The 16,791-nt window shown below is 48.4% G+C and overlaps 1 protein-coding gene across 2 annotated transcripts in view; it reads left to right on the plus strand.

Annotated features, from left to right (window-relative positions):
- Nucleotides 1-16,791, plus strand: part of TBC1D32 (TBC1 domain family member 32) — a 2,506,374-nt gene that overhangs the window by 385,281 nt on the left and 2,104,302 nt on the right. The gene's annotated exons all lie outside the window — the stretch shown is intronic.

Here is a 16,791-nt window from a genome sequence, read left to right on the forward strand (position 1 = left end):
GCAGCACCTTTGCTTGAAGTGAGCTCCTGAGGCCTATCAAGGCCCATGCCATTCTTCCTTGCGAGTTTGCCTGGTAGAGTTGTGTGAAATGGGGAAAGCAGGGAATAGATTTCTCAGCTTTCTTAATTTAAGTCTCCTGGAGCATTATTATGTCCGCTCTACAACGATTCAGTTGCCCCTCCACTTTTTTTGCATTTAGCAGGGGAATTTAATCCCCTTACATTATGTGATATAATTGTGAGTGACATTGTTACATTTACGGGCCATTCCCTTCTTCCTTGCCTTTACCGGAACTTTAATGTTAATGTGTTTCAAGCTTGTTCTGCACACGTGGGTCTCCCTCTCCCACTTCTCCCTTCCCCTCCCCCCAAACTCCCCAAAACATAACACCCTCCCTCCCTAAACCCCATTACCTTAAACTCCCCCCTCCCCTTCCCCGGTTAGGGCGAGTGTTCCCGAGAACTACCCCATATGCTATCCTGGGGCATCGGTCCTGGTTCAACCACGGGGACCTCCTCTGCGAGGGTGAACTATACCCCCTGTCGGATTCCGTGATACCTCTCCGACATCCCTGCCTCAGTCTGGCCCATTACAGCCGGCGCCCACACGCAACTCTCAGCAGTGTCTCTATACTCAGAGTTTCACTTACACCAACAGACAGAATAACTAGAGTGATTATATTACAAGCCCCAGGTGGATTGTAACTTTTCTTCCATGGGATGTGCACTTCCTGTGTTGGCTGGGGGGCCTTTCAGTTTTGTGTCTCTGTTGCCCCTCCTTCCCCGTTCTCCTGACCATTCCCAAGGTTTGATGCCTCTGTAGGAGATGAGGATCTGGATGCTCGCAGTGGGTGCTTTTCTTCTTCCTCTACGTTCATTACTGACAGACCTTCTTCGTATGTCATGACTCGCTGTTGCCTACCTTCCCAAGAGGGAGAGGAGCCCAAACGGGAATGTCCATTTGTAAGAGATGTTTTTGGCAATTAGCAATTTGGTTACCGGGTTCATAGCCTTCCTTTTCGCACAACCCCGACTAACCACAAGAATAGCATATGCCCAGGTACTTTCTGAACCCATAGCTGGCACCCTTGAATATACGCACAGTAAGTGAACATATATCTTAAAGTGAAATATACAAATATAGTTCATTTAACCTTCCCCTTGGAGGAAAGTGTGCAAGAAAAAATAGCACTGGACTTTAAAAAAAAGTAATGAACACCAGAAATATAACTTGAGAGTGCAAATGTTCCAATAAATATGCTGGCAAATTATGAAAGTTGCTCACCTTTTGAGCTCAGCAATCTGTCTTGAAATATTCACTGGTAAACAAAATCCCAATACGAAACAAGTGCTTGTGGTTTTGTGGGTGATCGTCTGCACTGGGAACATGACAACCTGAGTAAAATCCTGGTAGAAAATACTTGAGCAAGCTTGCCAACCTCAAAAAACCCAAGGGGTTGCATCTGCCCTCTGAAGAAAAGTTACGGAGTCCACCCACATGTGTCCTTTACTTGTGCCCTGAAAAGCAGCCACAATTAGGGGAAAATAACTGCACCAGTGTCCAGGATTGCAAACTTACCTGGTTCTGGGTGGGCAGTTGATGGGCCAACTAGTAACTCTGGTCCCGATATACGCTCCCAATGAAAAACAGGACCAATTCTTGACGGACCTGCTGGGCAAACTGGCAGCGTGGTGTGTAGGACAGGTCCTGATTGGGGAAGACTTCAACTGTGTGATGGACGCTTCAATGGACAAAACCCTTCCAGCCACCAATGACAACAAAAACAGGCAGGCGCTGGCATGCTTTCTCAGAGAACTCCATTTCATAGAAACATGGCACTTCTTTCGCCCATCAGACAGATCATATACACATTACTCAGCAGCTCACAGAGGCTTTTCACGTATAGACATGATCCTGGTCTCGGACACCTTCATTCTGCAATTGACAGGGCTGGTGATAGGGGTACAGTATTTGACAGGCCACGCACCGGTCACGTTTCAAGTGGACCCGATAGTTCAGTCCCCAAAATCCTGAAAACCGTGGCACCTAAATGATCTAATTTTAAAGGATTTAGATCTCAGGGTGCACATGGAAATAACCCTGAAGAATTACTTTAAGGAAAATGTCAAGCCGGGGATGGATAAGGGCACAATATGGGATGCCAGTAAGGCAGTGATGCAGGGAGCATTCATCGCCCAAACTGCACATTCACTGATGGAAAGGGAGATAATGAAACAAAGGTTGGAGCGGGAGGTTGGGGAAGCAGAGGTACAACATACAACAAAGGCATCACAGAAGGCCTGGCGTGAACTCATGAAGGCGAGGGCGAAATTAGAATCGGATCTCGCTGATAGATCCGCGCAACTTCTCATACAGACATAACAAACATACTACATAAAAGGGGACAAAGCCAATCGGTTCATAGTGGCCAAATTAAGAAAACAAAAGACCAAAAACTATATTAGCCAACTTGAAAACCTATCAATTGAACTAAAGCGACGGGAGGCCGAAAAGGCAGATATCATACACTCATTATTCTCACTTAATCTCGCCAAGGAAAACTTAGTTGAGGAAACCCAACATGCCTTTTTGAGAAGCGTGAACTTACTGCAGATCACAGAAGCTGACAGATTAACACTCGAAGCCCCGATAATAGAGAAGGAGATGGGTCGGGCCATAGGGTCCATGTTAGGTAATAAGACACCGGGACTGGACGTGTTTGGGAATGTATATTATAAAACTTTTCAGAATATACTGGTAGGCTGGCCTAACCAAACTCTTCAACCAAATAAGGGACATAGGACTAATCGCTAAGGACATGGGCCCCTCCAACTCTGTTCTTCTCTTAAAACCTCAAAAATACCAGATGAAATGCACACGTTAACGCCCAATCTTGTTGCTTAATGGGGATGCAAAGTTATACGCAACGATACTAGCACAGGGACTAGCCGGAATCTTACCGGTAATCATTCACCCGGACCAGGGGGGATTTTTAAAGGGGCGACATACTCAGGATACCATCCGGAGAGTGATACATGTTACAGCATGGGGACGGAGGACCAGACAAAAGATGTCTATGCTGGCTCTGGATGCCACCAGAGCCTTTTATAGTCTGGACTGGAATTTCCTACAGCTATCATTGGAAGGGTTTCGATGTGGCCCGATCTTCTCCCGTATGGTTTTAGCTAATTATCGTAACCCGACTACCAGGTTATTGGTAAATGGGCAACTGTCAGACAGTATCCCCATAAGGAAAGGTACCTGCCAGGGATGGCCGCTATCCCCACTAATATTCGCCATGGATCCGCTGGCATGGTTGTTCAGGGCGGATTAAGAGATACAGGGGGTCTTAACAACAAGCAGTACGCGTAAAATAGCATTATATGCTGACGATGTGCTACTATTCCTATGGAACACAGCATACGTTCTACCAAAGGTCATAGCACTCTTAATTCAATTTAAGGGGGAGGCGGTTCCAGTGGAAGGGAGCAAGGAGTTGGAAAGATCAGAAGCAGGAGGGGGCACAGGGAGGTGGAGGAGGAGAGAGTAGGAAAAGATTAGCAGAACGGAGAGAACGAGAAGGGGTATAGAAAGTTAAAAGGGAGGAGAGATAGGGGGGGGCAAGACCATAGAGGTTCCACTGTCTTGTCTCTAGACAAGTTCCACTGTCTTGTCTTCCAATCAGACAAGACAGTGGAACTTGATTTTGAGATGGGAGTGAAACGGGAGCCAACCTAAAGAGGAGAGAGAAGAGGAGATGGAATCGAGAGGTGAGAGAAGGCAGAGGAAGCGGATGGCAGAGTGGTAGATGGATTTGAGTAGGGAGAGATGAGAGGAGGGAAATCCAAAGAGAAGGGAGGAACATGACATCTTGCATCCCTTTTGATTTTGCCATATCCGCTCCTCGCACCACCACTTTAAAGGCCTCCCACAATGTAATTGCAGACTCCATACTACCGGTGTTATGTACAAAATATTCTTTTCACCTCTTCCCTCAGAATCTCGCGAAATCCTGTATCTTTGAGTGCCTCAACCCTAAGCCTCCATGTTGGGATTCTAGCCCGAGGAGGAAGCAGAGCAACTACAGAAGTTCATGCTGAAGGTTTTATCCTGGAAGACAGCCTTTTTGGTTGCCTTTCTCTTTGCGAGGAGGGTGGGGGATATCCAAGGTTTTTTGTGCAATCTTTCCTACCTAGTATTTCATAACGCAAAGTGGTTCTTGGCATGAATCTTATTTTAATGCCCAATGTTTCCCTCTTTATTCTATTTTAAAGAACCTGTGTTTTTGCTTGTTTTCTTTGATTCTCTTCTACTCCGGCTGAACGCTCCTTACATTTCTTGGATGTTATGCAAGCTTGCACCAAACAGTTCTGCAAGTCGTATCAGCTATTTTTGAAATGTGGTCCTTCGGTCACAGGCAAGGATTTTTTCAAGTCCTCTTTTCCCGATGGCGGTCCAGATACATCTCATATTGTCATCAGCTAGCCAACAGGCCCCTTCCGAGCAGGCCTATAGCGTACTCTATGAGAGCTGGTTCTGCTACTACAGCATTTCTCTTCGGTTTTCCCCTGGTGGATATCTGCAGTGCTGCCACATGGAGGTCGGTGCATACCTTTACCAGGTTCTACTTTGTCTGCAGGATTTCCACAGAGAAGTCCTGGTTCGGCTAAGTGGTGCTGCACGAACTGTTTGGGTGAAGTGAGTGTTTCCACCCGGTAAGCCTTGCCTCTCCCTTATTGTTTCTTGTAAGTACTGGTTTGTGATTTATTTAAACAGCATGTACATCTCCAATGCTGGAGAATGAAATATAATACATTTTCTGCATCTCCTGTTCTCCAGCATTGATATCTTTCATAGATTCACATTCAACCCCCCCGCCTAACCCACTTACAGCTCTTCTTTGCTCATATTGCAACATTCACTTGCAAAATCTGAAGATGACCTCCAGGGGTGGAGCTAAATGGAAGCTGTCTATTGACTGTAGGGCAATATAACCCTAAACAACTCTAAAAGAGCACTAAAGTGACAGACATTTTAAAATGTAAACTGCTTTTGGTGTTAGAGAGGATTCCCAGCCTGACAACGGGAAATCTATGAAAGATACCAGTGCTGGAGAACAGGAGTTACAGGTAAGTAACCTATTCCTTGTTGCACAGAAAGACAATACAGTATGGGGACACAGCTCCTGTATCGCGCACCTGAGGGACCGAACCGTATAGTGGCGCAGCTGGAATTATGAAAGAAGGTAGGATTATAGCCACCATTGGATTTGAAATAGCTAATTTCACGAACATGATAATAGCTGTGTAAACAAAAATGTTTCTAGTGCCCTTCGGAATTGGTAAAGAGTGTCCAAGGCTCTAATCTCTCTCTTGCTGAGCCTTGGGCCGAAGACAGCAAATCTTCTGTCCCCCCTTGATACACAGGCAGATTACGGGATAGTCAGATGTAGTTGATCCTGCAATGTAAGCACCTATAAGGCTGATAGCGGCTAATCTTGTCCCTCAAATAGTCTGGTGCTAATCCATTGAAGCATTTGAATATAAGGCATGCCACTTCAAAATGAATACGTTCTTCCACAGCTAGCCATTGTAGTGCCCGGTGGCAGGGAGATACATGGGCTGTTATACTCAGTCTACAGACCAGTCTAACTGCCGTATTCTGGGCCTTTTGAGTTGTTTTGCTGGAATGCCCATCAAGAGACTATTACAATAGTCCAGGTGGGCATTAGTCAAAGCCCCCACCACCGTTACATGATCTTCTTCTGGAATGTATGGCAAAACCTGCCAGAGAAATCTCAATGAGTAAAAATTTGCCTGTACCTTGGCTCCAACCTGGCCTTCGTAGCCCAGGTTATCCTGCCAGATACACTCCAAATTCTTTACCTTAGAGGCAAAGCTCAGCCCTACACCCAAAAGGTTAGGAACTGGCTGTTCGTAGAAAGCTGTGAATAGGTGTTTAGGCCCAAACAGGATAACCTCTTTTTGGATGCATTCAGTTGAAGCTGGCTGGAAGACATCCACTCAATAATCTCTTGCAAGCAATGACTGACCCTAGAAAGGGTTTAATCAAAATTCCAAATTTTGATGAAGATCTGGGTATCATCGGCATAGGACAGATAGCTTATCCCATGACGCCTCAAGATCTCCATCAGTGGTGGGGGGCGCTAGTGAGCCCCACCAAGATGGCCGCATGCCCGTGACGCTTTCCAGCACATTTCCTATCCGGCATAAAATCTCTCTGCGGAGGCTCTCCTGTTTTTCCGGCGGCATCGGTGCCTGTATTGTGTGAGGCTCCTGTGGAGATATTTTTTGTAAAGATTGCAGCCGGCATGACACGATACGGATTGTGCGGAGCGGTCGCGTGCGCCCGCTCCGGGGAGGAGTGAGGGAGGTGTAGGCCTGCAGAAGCGCGGCGGGGCAACTCTCCGCAGACCCTGCTTAAGAAGACTCTGCTGAGGGTGACGGACGAGGCGGGGTGCCTTCCCCTGCTTGGACACCAGCGGCTTGGTGAGGAGGGCCGCCCAGAAAGTCCCTCCTCGAAAGACGCAGGCAGAGGAGGAGAGTGTCGTCCCAATTGGGGCCGGTTGGGAGGCTCATTGGCGGATTGAGGCGCCGCGGGAGTCGGAGCCCCAGGGGGAGCAGCGGCGCTGCAGCCGAGCATCAGAGACGGCTGTGACAACGGGCGGCTGTGGCGACCATGAGAAGGTGAGGGAAACCATCGGCGGCACCTTGCCCTCCCAGGTGGCGGCCCCGTGTACCTCAGAGGGTGAGGGGGGGCTACATACCTGGTGCTGACAGTCGCAGGAGGCTGGCTCTCTCGTTGAGGGCGAGCGGTGCTCAATACAGAGGCGGCTCGCACCGTTAAAATGGATCCTGGAGGACTGCTGGGCTGCGGGCGCTAACCGGCCCACAAGTAGAGGGCTGGGATCAAGTGAAGAGACTTGGGGCAGATTGCTGGGCTCACCGGCTCCCGGGGAGACATACGCTAGAGGCAGTTGGTACCTGCCTCGTGACCCGTGGTTGGCACCCGCTGAACTGTTGGGTGGCCTGCTTGAGCGGTGCTGTCGGGCACCTTGAGATGTTTTTTCGTGGTCGGTTGGCCATGGGCCCTGGGAGGTGCGAGACCCACTTGTAGAACGCTATCTGATTTGGTGCTTGCTCAGGAACACTCCTCTTCCCATACTTCTCCAGATCTGAACAAGTCGGCCATTAGTATGATTGGGAAAGTAGGCGATCTGTGGTAGCACGAGGAACTGTGTGCAGAGGTGGGTGAGGTGCCACACTGCTGGGAAGCAGGGCCCCCCAACTGGACAGTACGAGGCTGCACTGAACTCTGTTGAGAATAGGTTGGGGTTGTCCTTCATCGGAAACGACAGATCCCTGGGGTTCTTGGTGATTGCTCCCTCACTCGGTATGTGACCCTTGCCGGACCCTAGGCCCCTGGACCAACAGACAGGCCTCAGCTATCACTCCTTGCACAATATTATTGGGTCCTGGTTATCGCACCAATCATGTCCAAGTCAGGGAAAGTGGGTAAGCAGCAGTCCAGATTAAATTTTGAGATGTCCACACACGCCAAGGGTGGAGGTTCTCTGGGCAAGGTGGTACAGGCGCCGGACGTGGGACCCGAATCAGATCCGGTGGCTGCTTTTCAGGACATCAAAGCTATGCTACTGAATCTGGGATACAATCTCTGGATAGCAAGTTAGATACCCTGACGTGCCGGTTGGACAAACATGGGGAAACGCTGGATGAGGCGGAGGGGAGGCTGTCGGGAGTAGAGGATGTGGCGTCGGCAGTCTCTAGGGAAATGGCGGGGGTCAGGAAGGCCCTGAAGGAGCTTCGGGAGAAGCAGGATGACCTCGAATTGAGATCCCGGCGGAATAATATCTGCATTGTCGGCTTATCCGAGTCGACAGGTCAAAGAAACATGGAGGCGTTGGTGGAGGAAATCCTACGGGAAACCCTGGGTTCGGATGGGTTTTCCCCACTCTGTGTGGTGGAGAGGGCACACAGGATCCCCAGTGGCCAGAGACCAATCCCGGGAGCCCCGCCTCGTCCGCTGATTGCCCGCCTGTTGAATTATAGAGATAGGGATGTGTCACTAAGGAAATCCAGAGAGAAAGGCACTTTGCCCTACAAGTGGGACGTGATAAAACTTTTCCCGGATTTGTCTGATAAAGTGCAGGCTGCCAGAAAGCCTTTTTTGGACGTCAAACGACTGAGGGATAAAGGTTTGCCTGTTCCCAGCCAAACTATGGGTGATTCATGAGGGGAAGTCATTGTTCTTTTAGTCCCCGGAGGAAGCCTCTTCCTTTCTTGACATGTTGCCGAGGTCTCCTAGATCACGGATGGGTGAGGCCTGACTTTGTTTAACACCAAAGATGTCGGCTGCTGCTGCCGTTGTTTTGATGGATCAGTACGCAGAGATTGCTATCCTAAGCGGTGCGAAGGAGGGTTGGGCTCGTACTTACCCCCTGAGCGCAAGCTGTTTGTGTGTATGGGGATTGATGTTGGGGTGCTGGGGGTTCCAGCGTGGGTGGGGTGGGGGGTCTTTGTTGTGGGATGTGGTGGGGTGGGGCAGGGAGGGGGGAGCGATCACTGACAAGTTGGGGGGTTGTCGGTAGTATGGGGAGGCGGGAGGGGGCATGGGGGAATTGACGGTACGCATTGGGCACCAAGGGACTTGCTGGGTCTATTGGAGTAAGGGGGATGTGTGGTTACCTATCTACAGATGGAGACAGCGCATCTCATGACCTGGAATGTTAGGGGTCTTAACAATTTGCCCAAATGCCGGAAAGTTTTGCAATATTTGGAACGGCATAGAATCGGAGTGGGCTTCTTTCAGGAGACCCATTTCTGAGTCTAGATTTGGTAAGAGTTGGGGGTGCCATAGATATTTTTCTTCTTATTCCGCCTATTCCAGAGGTGTAGGTATCTTAATACATAGATCGGTGGGGTTTAATATGGTCAGGGGGGTGGGCGATTCAGACGGGAGGGTCTTGATAGTACAGGGGGTTATCCAGGGGAGATTTTACACTTTGATATGCTATTATGGGCCTAACAAGGATACCACAGAACCCCTAGACTGGATTGAGTGGCAACTGGGGGCACTTCCTGAGGGGGAAATTATTTGGGCTGGTGACTTTAATTCTGTTCTGGATGTGTCCCTGGATAGAGTGGGAAGCACGGCATGCTTGGTCACTAGGACTTCTATTAAACTTCGGGGCATGTGTCCGGTGTGGGACATTGACGACATTTGGAGGGTGAGGAACCCTGGAGTGAGCCAATTCACACATTACTCAGCGCCACATAGCTCGGCAGCTCGACTAGATTATTTCCTGGTGTCCAAGGCAACCATGGGTCGGTCTGCTGTGGTGGGTATTCTGGCCCGCACTCTGTCGGACCATGCTCCGGTTTTGTTGTCAATCCGTGTGGAGGGCCGGGATAGGGCGAGACCTCCCTGGAGGTTTATGAGTGAGGCGCTTACAGATAGGGTCTTTCAAGAGGAATTGGCGAAGGTCATAGATGCATACTTTGAGGTTAATGAGGGGTCGGTGTCATCTGCTGGTGTTTTATGGGAAGGATTTAAGTGTGTGATTAGGGGGGAATGTATAGCCAAAGAGCTAGGGACTCTGAAAAAGCTGAGGAAAGATCTAGCCGATACGGAGGAGGAAATTCGGGTGTTGCAGGAGGGGGCCCCCATTCTGAATCAGGCTCAACAAGGTGCCATAAGGCAGAAGCTAGAGGAGTATCAAACACTGGCGCAGAGGGAGACTAAGTTTATGTGGGACAAAACAGCTCCTCGGAAATATGGTGAGGGGCAGGCCCCGGGGCGGTTGTTAGGGATAATTCTCTGTTTAGGCTGAATTTCCTAACCTAGTGAGTCCCCCAGCAGCTTTGCTGGATTTTTGGGGTTTATTTTTTTCTCCTGCCAAGAGTGAGACTCTTTTACCCTCACTCTTGGGCATGATTTGAGTGTGTTTCTTTGAATCTAGATTTGTTTAATGGGCTATGGGGTGTTTTACTCCATAGGGCTTCATGTGTTTTTGTGATGTGTGTTACATAGCACCCTCAGTGCAGTGACACAGGGGTGTCATAGTGACCCCCCAGTATAGACTCCATACCCTGGGACTGACTACTGTCTCCCAGGGCATGTAAAGTCACCATTGACTTTACTAGTCTTAAATTCTGAACAGAACCAGTACAAACCATCATATTGTGGACGTACTGGCTGGGGCAATTCAATTGCCCCAGGGTCTGTTAGTCGAGGGGGCACTTCTCCGTCCCCCCTGATCAAGTTTTGGCTGGTGGCAGTGGATACTACTTTTTATATTCAACCGCGAATATTTTACTATGGGATTTCCCATTGTTTTAGGCTACTATCTTTATTTAATTATTTACGGTAGCCTCGAACATACCGCCGGTTTATTTAATTAATATTAATTCTCCGGTTGGTATTTTTTGCCAAAACTTGATTCTAAAATGGCGTTTGTGTTCTCTTCTGTGACTCCAACCCAAGTCGAGCCCTTTGTTCCACTTTTTGGCAGGCTTCTCCACAGAAGCCCTCCAAAGTGGTGCCACTCTGTCTGGGGTACTTAGGAGGGGTGGAGGGAAATTTAGGCACCCTGGACTGAGTTGCCTAGGCAACTCAAGTCGCACTCCATCCTGATTGGCCCAAGTGGTGAGCCAGCCGGCTCACCACTTAGCATGTTTGAGTGACAGCTAGGCTGATGAATGGGGGTTTGCTGCATAAAAGCAGGGCTTTGGGGACTGGAACTTCAGAAGTCGCCACAGGACCTAAGAATCCGACGAGGGAGAAGCTGAGCCGACCTGCCACGACACCACCACCGGTGGAGCCCTGCTGGACTGCCTCACCACTTTTCCCAACGACAGAGGAGATCTCCCGCCGGAGAGTCTTCTTCCTTTGACTGGTGGGGATAACCAGTTTCACCGTCTTTTCGCTTTCCCGACGTACCTCGTGGCTGCCTTGCCCGTGCCAAACATCCCGGCAACCGGGATTCCACGTTTTACCACGACCGCGAAACAAAGGTACCACCTTTTAACCGGAAAACTCAGCGGCTGGTTTCTGCCCTGGTAGTGCAACGACCTTCATCTTTCCTCCAAGTCGAGATCTTCTCTTCCCCTGGACGATGATGCAACTTGCACCCACTACCAGGAACAACTGCCACCGCTGGAGGATCCTTCCCACTTAAGGTACAGTGTCCCGTCTGGCTTCCCTTGCTACCGACTGTACGGGGTAGATTTAGCCCCCTGCTTTCGAACCTGGGTTAGCCTGGGACACCCTGGCTAAACTTTCCTAAGCCTCTCTAAACTCTTTTTTGAACCCTCTGCAAGACTTTCTAAGCCTAGTGTAACTGTGTGATCTTGGTCGCATTTGTGCTCTGCTCTCTATAGGAGTGGGCCCAGCCTTTGGACTTTGGCTCACCAGTGACTTTTGCTCTTCTGCCTTGCTAATAGTGTTCCTGAATCTTAGAGTGGTGTACCTTTCCATATTCTGTCTTTTTCCCCTCCCTTTCTCACAAACTTATTGGAGTGCCATCTAGTTAAGCGCTCACCTCAGTATGAAAATAAGTGGTGTTTTACAGTGACATATCTGATAAGGAAAAAGGGGTGTATATATTACAATAGTAACTGTGTTTAGAATATTTTACAATAAGAGTGCTGGAGTGTTTCAAACTGTGTGTTTTTAAATAAATAATTATATACTTTGATACCAAAGCTCTGGTCAGTGTTTGCTTGTAATATTGTATCTGAGTGCCTATTGTGTATACTTTGCATACTGCCTAACTCTTCTTGAGGGAGGTCTGACTGCTCAGCCACAGCTACCAGGTAAATCTGGGTGGTGCAGACTGCTACCAAGTGGGTTTACTGACGACACCTGTAGTCTTAAATCTTTTGCAGTGTTCCCTAAGGGAACTGCACAGGTTTCTGCCTAACAGCGGTCACTTGCTAGGATAACTCGATTTGCTGGACGGGATAATAGGGTAACAATGATTACGGATGGTAACGGAGTTGATCATTACGAAGATGAGGGCATTGCCCGTGAATTCGAGGAATTTTATGGCCACCTGTACTCATCACAGTTGGCGGCGACAATGGCGGATTTAGAGGTGTTTCTCGATGAGGTGGGGTTATATTGGTGCTCAGAGGAACAGAGGGAGGGGTTGAATGGGCCGCTAACATTGGAGGAGGTGATAGGCGCTATTAAGTCTCTGCCAGGCGGGAAATCCCCGGGCCCGGATGGCTTTACAGCCGAATTTTATAAGTGCTACGCTGAGAGCCTGGCACCGCGCTTGTTGGCAATGTATCAGGAGGCAATATCCATGGGGCGCTTGCCCGACACACCTAGGGAAGCCGTAGTAGTCATACTTTTGAAGCCCGTGAAACCTGAGGGGGACTGCTCATCATATCGCCCAATTTCGCTTATCAACCTTGATAATAAGATCTTGGCGAAAGTCCTAGCGAAACAGCTTGCGCTGCTGATGCCCACCTTGGTGAGGGCGGATCAGGTGGGAATCATTTCGGGTCGGTCGACTTCTTTCGGATTGCGGAGGATGTTTGGCCTGATGTCGGCGTTGCCGGTAGAGGACCTGGTGGTAGCCGTCCTGTTGGACGCCACCAAAACATTTCATTCCGTTGAAGGCCGTTTCTATTCACTGTTTTACAGAGGCTGGGCCTGGGCAAGTTTTTTATATCCTTGGTATCCCTTCTATACACGGATCCGGTAGCTAGGGTGAGGGTGAATGGGCGGAATACTAAGGTACTTCCGCTGGAGCGGGGGACACGTCAGGGTTGCCCGCTGTCCCCTTTGCTCTTCGCCTTGGCGATAGAGCCCTGGGCGGAGTGGGTTTGCGAGTTTCATCTGCGGAGAGGGGTTCAGCTGCATACTCATAAAGTGGTTATATCATTATAAGCGGACGATATGGTCCTGTTCATTCGCCATCCTGAGACTAACCTAGACCCGATTATGTCGGATTTGCGACGTTTTGGCGAGCTTAATCTGTTATCTTCCCATTGACGGGTGGGGTGTCTCCCTTTCGGGATAGTTGGGGATTCCAGTGGGATCTAAAGTGCACTCGATACTTGGGGGTCACGGTAGCGAGAGAAGAGGGAGTGGTATATAATAGGAACTATGTGGAAGCGCTAGAATCGGTTAGACGGGCGATGGCGAGCTGGACCTCACTCCCGCTTAATCTATATGGCAGGATTTTGGTGGTCAAAATGACTATTCTCCCTAAACTTTTATATGTGTTTCTGAATGTGCCTATAAAGGTATCCCAAAAATATTTTTGGGATCTTCGGTCATCAGTGCTGCACTTCGTGTGGGCGGGCAAGAAAGCTTGGGTTTCTTGGGAGAAGCTTACAGCGCCAGTTTGTGAGGGCGAGCTGGCACTGCCTGATTTTGAGTTGTACTACAAGGTGGCGCAAGCCAGTTACCTTCGGTATTGGTATGGAATGGCGGCGGAACATAGGCACGTGGAGATTGAGAGATCTATAGCGTCTCCTGCATTGTTGAGGTCCGTCATTCTGACAGCCCCGGGCCGCTTACGGACCCCCCGGAATTTGGTGGAATTGACATGCTGGGCTTGGGCGTTCCTGGAGAGGGCTCCCAGTGGTGGCCTTCTCTATTCACCAAACTCCCACTGCTGTTCGCTCCTGGGATTCCTCTGACAAGCGAGGCTTGTTATGTGACTATGATGAAGCGGTTGGGTGTCACCACATGGGGCGAGTTGTTTCCAGGCGGGAAGTTCATCTCTGTTGATCATATGAAGGAAAGGGGAGATCTGTCGGCATTTGATATGTTTTTGGACTATAGATTGAGGGTAACTCTACAGAGGCTGTTTCCTTCCTTTCCTGAACCACCTGGAGCTGCCGTGATGCTGAATAGGGTGATTGGGGGGTATATAGGGAGGCGTATACTCTCCGAATTGTATGGATTGGCTTTGAGGGGCAGGTCTAGCGCTGGGTTATCCTCGAAGGGGTTGTGGGAGAGGTCCCTAGGGCGGGAAGTCGATATATGGAAGTACTGTTGCATGATGATCAAGAAGGGGGCGGTTAATTCGAACTATAAGTTGATCCACTTCAAATTTCTACATCAAGGTTATTATTCCCCAGCTCAGTTAAAGGGCTACTTTCCTCAGAGATCCGGGGCATGCCTCCGATGTGGTCAGGAGATGGCAGATTTTTTGCACGTGGCTTGGGGATGCGTGGAGCTAGAGCGCTTTTGGCAGCAGGTGTTTGCGGTCATTGGGGATATTGTGGGGCAGCGACTCGTGCCGGATCCGGTAGTGGCCCTGTTGGGATATACGAAACAGATACCTAAAGAGACTAGGAAGTTGGTGGGTCTCCTGTTGATTTTAGCGAAACGCCGGGTGGCTATGGGGTGGGGTTAAAGACAGAGCCCGACGGTTGAGCAATGGTCACGAGACATACTGTATTGTAATGATATGGAGACACGTTGGGGTGTGCTGCGTGGAGTGCATCAGAGAGACAGTCGGATGTGGGATGCGTATACAATGTACCTTCTCAATCAGTCGGAAAGGAAAGACTCTGCGTCTCCTAACGCGCAAGTATCCCCTATGCAGCTTAGCCCCGGGGAGGGATCTCTGCCTGATTTAGGAAATTAGAAATGTGGACTGGACAGTGGGAACGCTATGCCTTCATAGATGTGGAGATCAAATTGGAAGGGTCATATGTATGCAGAACAATAGATTTTTGGTTCACCCGGCCCTCTGGACTCTTTAGGGTTACTTTCATATGCGTACCGGGGGGGTGGAGGGATGAGGGGGAGGGGTTTGGTGATGCATTGTTTGAGTTGTTATTTGAAATGCCAATAAAGAAATAAAAAAAATAAAAAAAGATCTCCATCAGTGGTTGAAGATTTAATTAAAAAGAAGTGGCGACAGAGAAGACCCCTGTGGCACATAACATCCCATAGTAATGGGATCTGAGGTGAAGCCTCCAAGTCTGATGGTTGATGATTCTCCAGGAATGATTTAAATCACTTGATACTCTGCCAACCGTCTTCAGCCGGTCAAGCAGAGTGGTATGGTTGACTGTATCGAATGCAGCAGACAGATCCAGCATTACCAGAAGTGTAAATTCACCCTGGTCAGTGACTTTCAAAAGCTTGTCTTGGACTGCCAACAAGGCTGTCTCAGTGCCAAACTTAAGGCAAAAACCAGATTGAAAGGGGTCAAGAAGTGATTCCTCTTCCACAATAGCCTGCAGCTGTTGAGTAACCACTTTCGCCAGGACTTTCCCGGGCCATGGAAGTCCTGCAATTGTTCTATAGTTCTGCAGAACTAGAGGATCCAAATTAGATTTTTTTTAATAACGGTGTTAGGATTGTGTTTCGGTGTCTGAGGCACTGAGCCCTGGTTCAGGGATTTGTTGACAAATGTAGTCAGAAATGGTGAAATTTCCTCGGCCATACACTTTGCTGCAAGTGCAGGCAGAGGAAATAGAGAATCATTCAGAGCTTTAACCAATGAACATATATAGTCCTCGGATACGGGATGAAAATCAAACCGCTTCATAGTGTCTACATCCCTTAGCTGTCCCTGTCCCAGAGGAGACTGAATAATCATCTGTCCCGGGAAAACTTTGGGCTGGGATCTGAGCTTTAGCTAATACATTACTCTTGATGCCTTCAAGTTTGGAGCTGCAGTAAGACTCGTGGCTTGGATGGCCAAGGTATTCTGCCATGTGACTTGCTAGTTTAAAATTATCTTTCCGTGTGTTGAAACAATTCTCTGTTTAATCGAAGTGATTTACTTTGTGGTAATTCATTTCAATGCATTTACTTCACATTTGTTTTCGTTCCATTATTTAATAGTGGTGGGGTTCTCCCCCATGTCCGCCTGCCCACCTCCTTCCCCTCCACTTTTTGACCCTTTCCCCCAAACGTACATATATAAATTACTTCCCCATTAAGTAAATGCATCAAAGTGAATTATCATGAACTAATTCACTTCGATGGAGCAACTGTACACCGTTGAAACACCCAGGATGAAGTTTTAAACTGCTCTACAACCAAAACCATTTTTCGTTTGTGGGTAAAATAATAATCACAATTCTGTCTCTATATTGTTACCTCTTTATTGAAATGTGTGCTACGGGTTGGGACCCCTTGCTTCTTTTTCTACCTTTCCTAAAATATCTTTGAATTTTGGGTTGTTGTAGCTTCCTGCAGAGTAGTTGATACCACCTCTACTCTCTTGCACCTTTTCACATGAGACCAAGTTAGTGTTGAAGTTGAAAATGTGAAAGGGCTGTAGGGGAAAGGGTAATGGTCACAGTAAGTTAATGGTAATACAAAGCAAAGGGTATTTGTAGTTAACGTGTGCTCTGCAGATTTGTATCATCTCAAGATCACTAACATAGTTACAGAACCCTTTGTAGACCATGAATTTATTGAACAGTAAAAGATTTGTTATCTGTGCTCGTAGAACAGAGAAAGGGTTAATCATTGTATGTAAAAAAAATGTTCTCTTGAAATGAGAATGTGTGTAATGTGAGAGTCTAGCAGTAAGAAGCGGACACAAGGGGGCATGTTTATTGACAAAGACTTTTATTAGCCACAAAATAAGTGAAGGGTTGGAGGAAATCTTAACTAGCCCTACCTCTTCTAATGGGAGTTTCCCTGCCTCAACGAATTAGCTAAAGAAACTGTCTGTGTCAGAATGTCCGAAGTAAAGTTCGCCGTCCTGTGTCCAAATCCTAACTTGTCCCTCACGATCTAAACTCAACATAAGGAGAAAAA

The sequence above is a fragment of the Ambystoma mexicanum genome, chromosome 4p (assembly GCF_040938575.1).
Source record: "Ambystoma mexicanum isolate Mex_15411 chromosome 4p, UKY_AmexF1_1, whole genome shotgun sequence".
NCBI lineage: Eukaryota > Metazoa > Chordata > Amphibia > Caudata > Ambystomatidae > Ambystoma > Ambystoma mexicanum.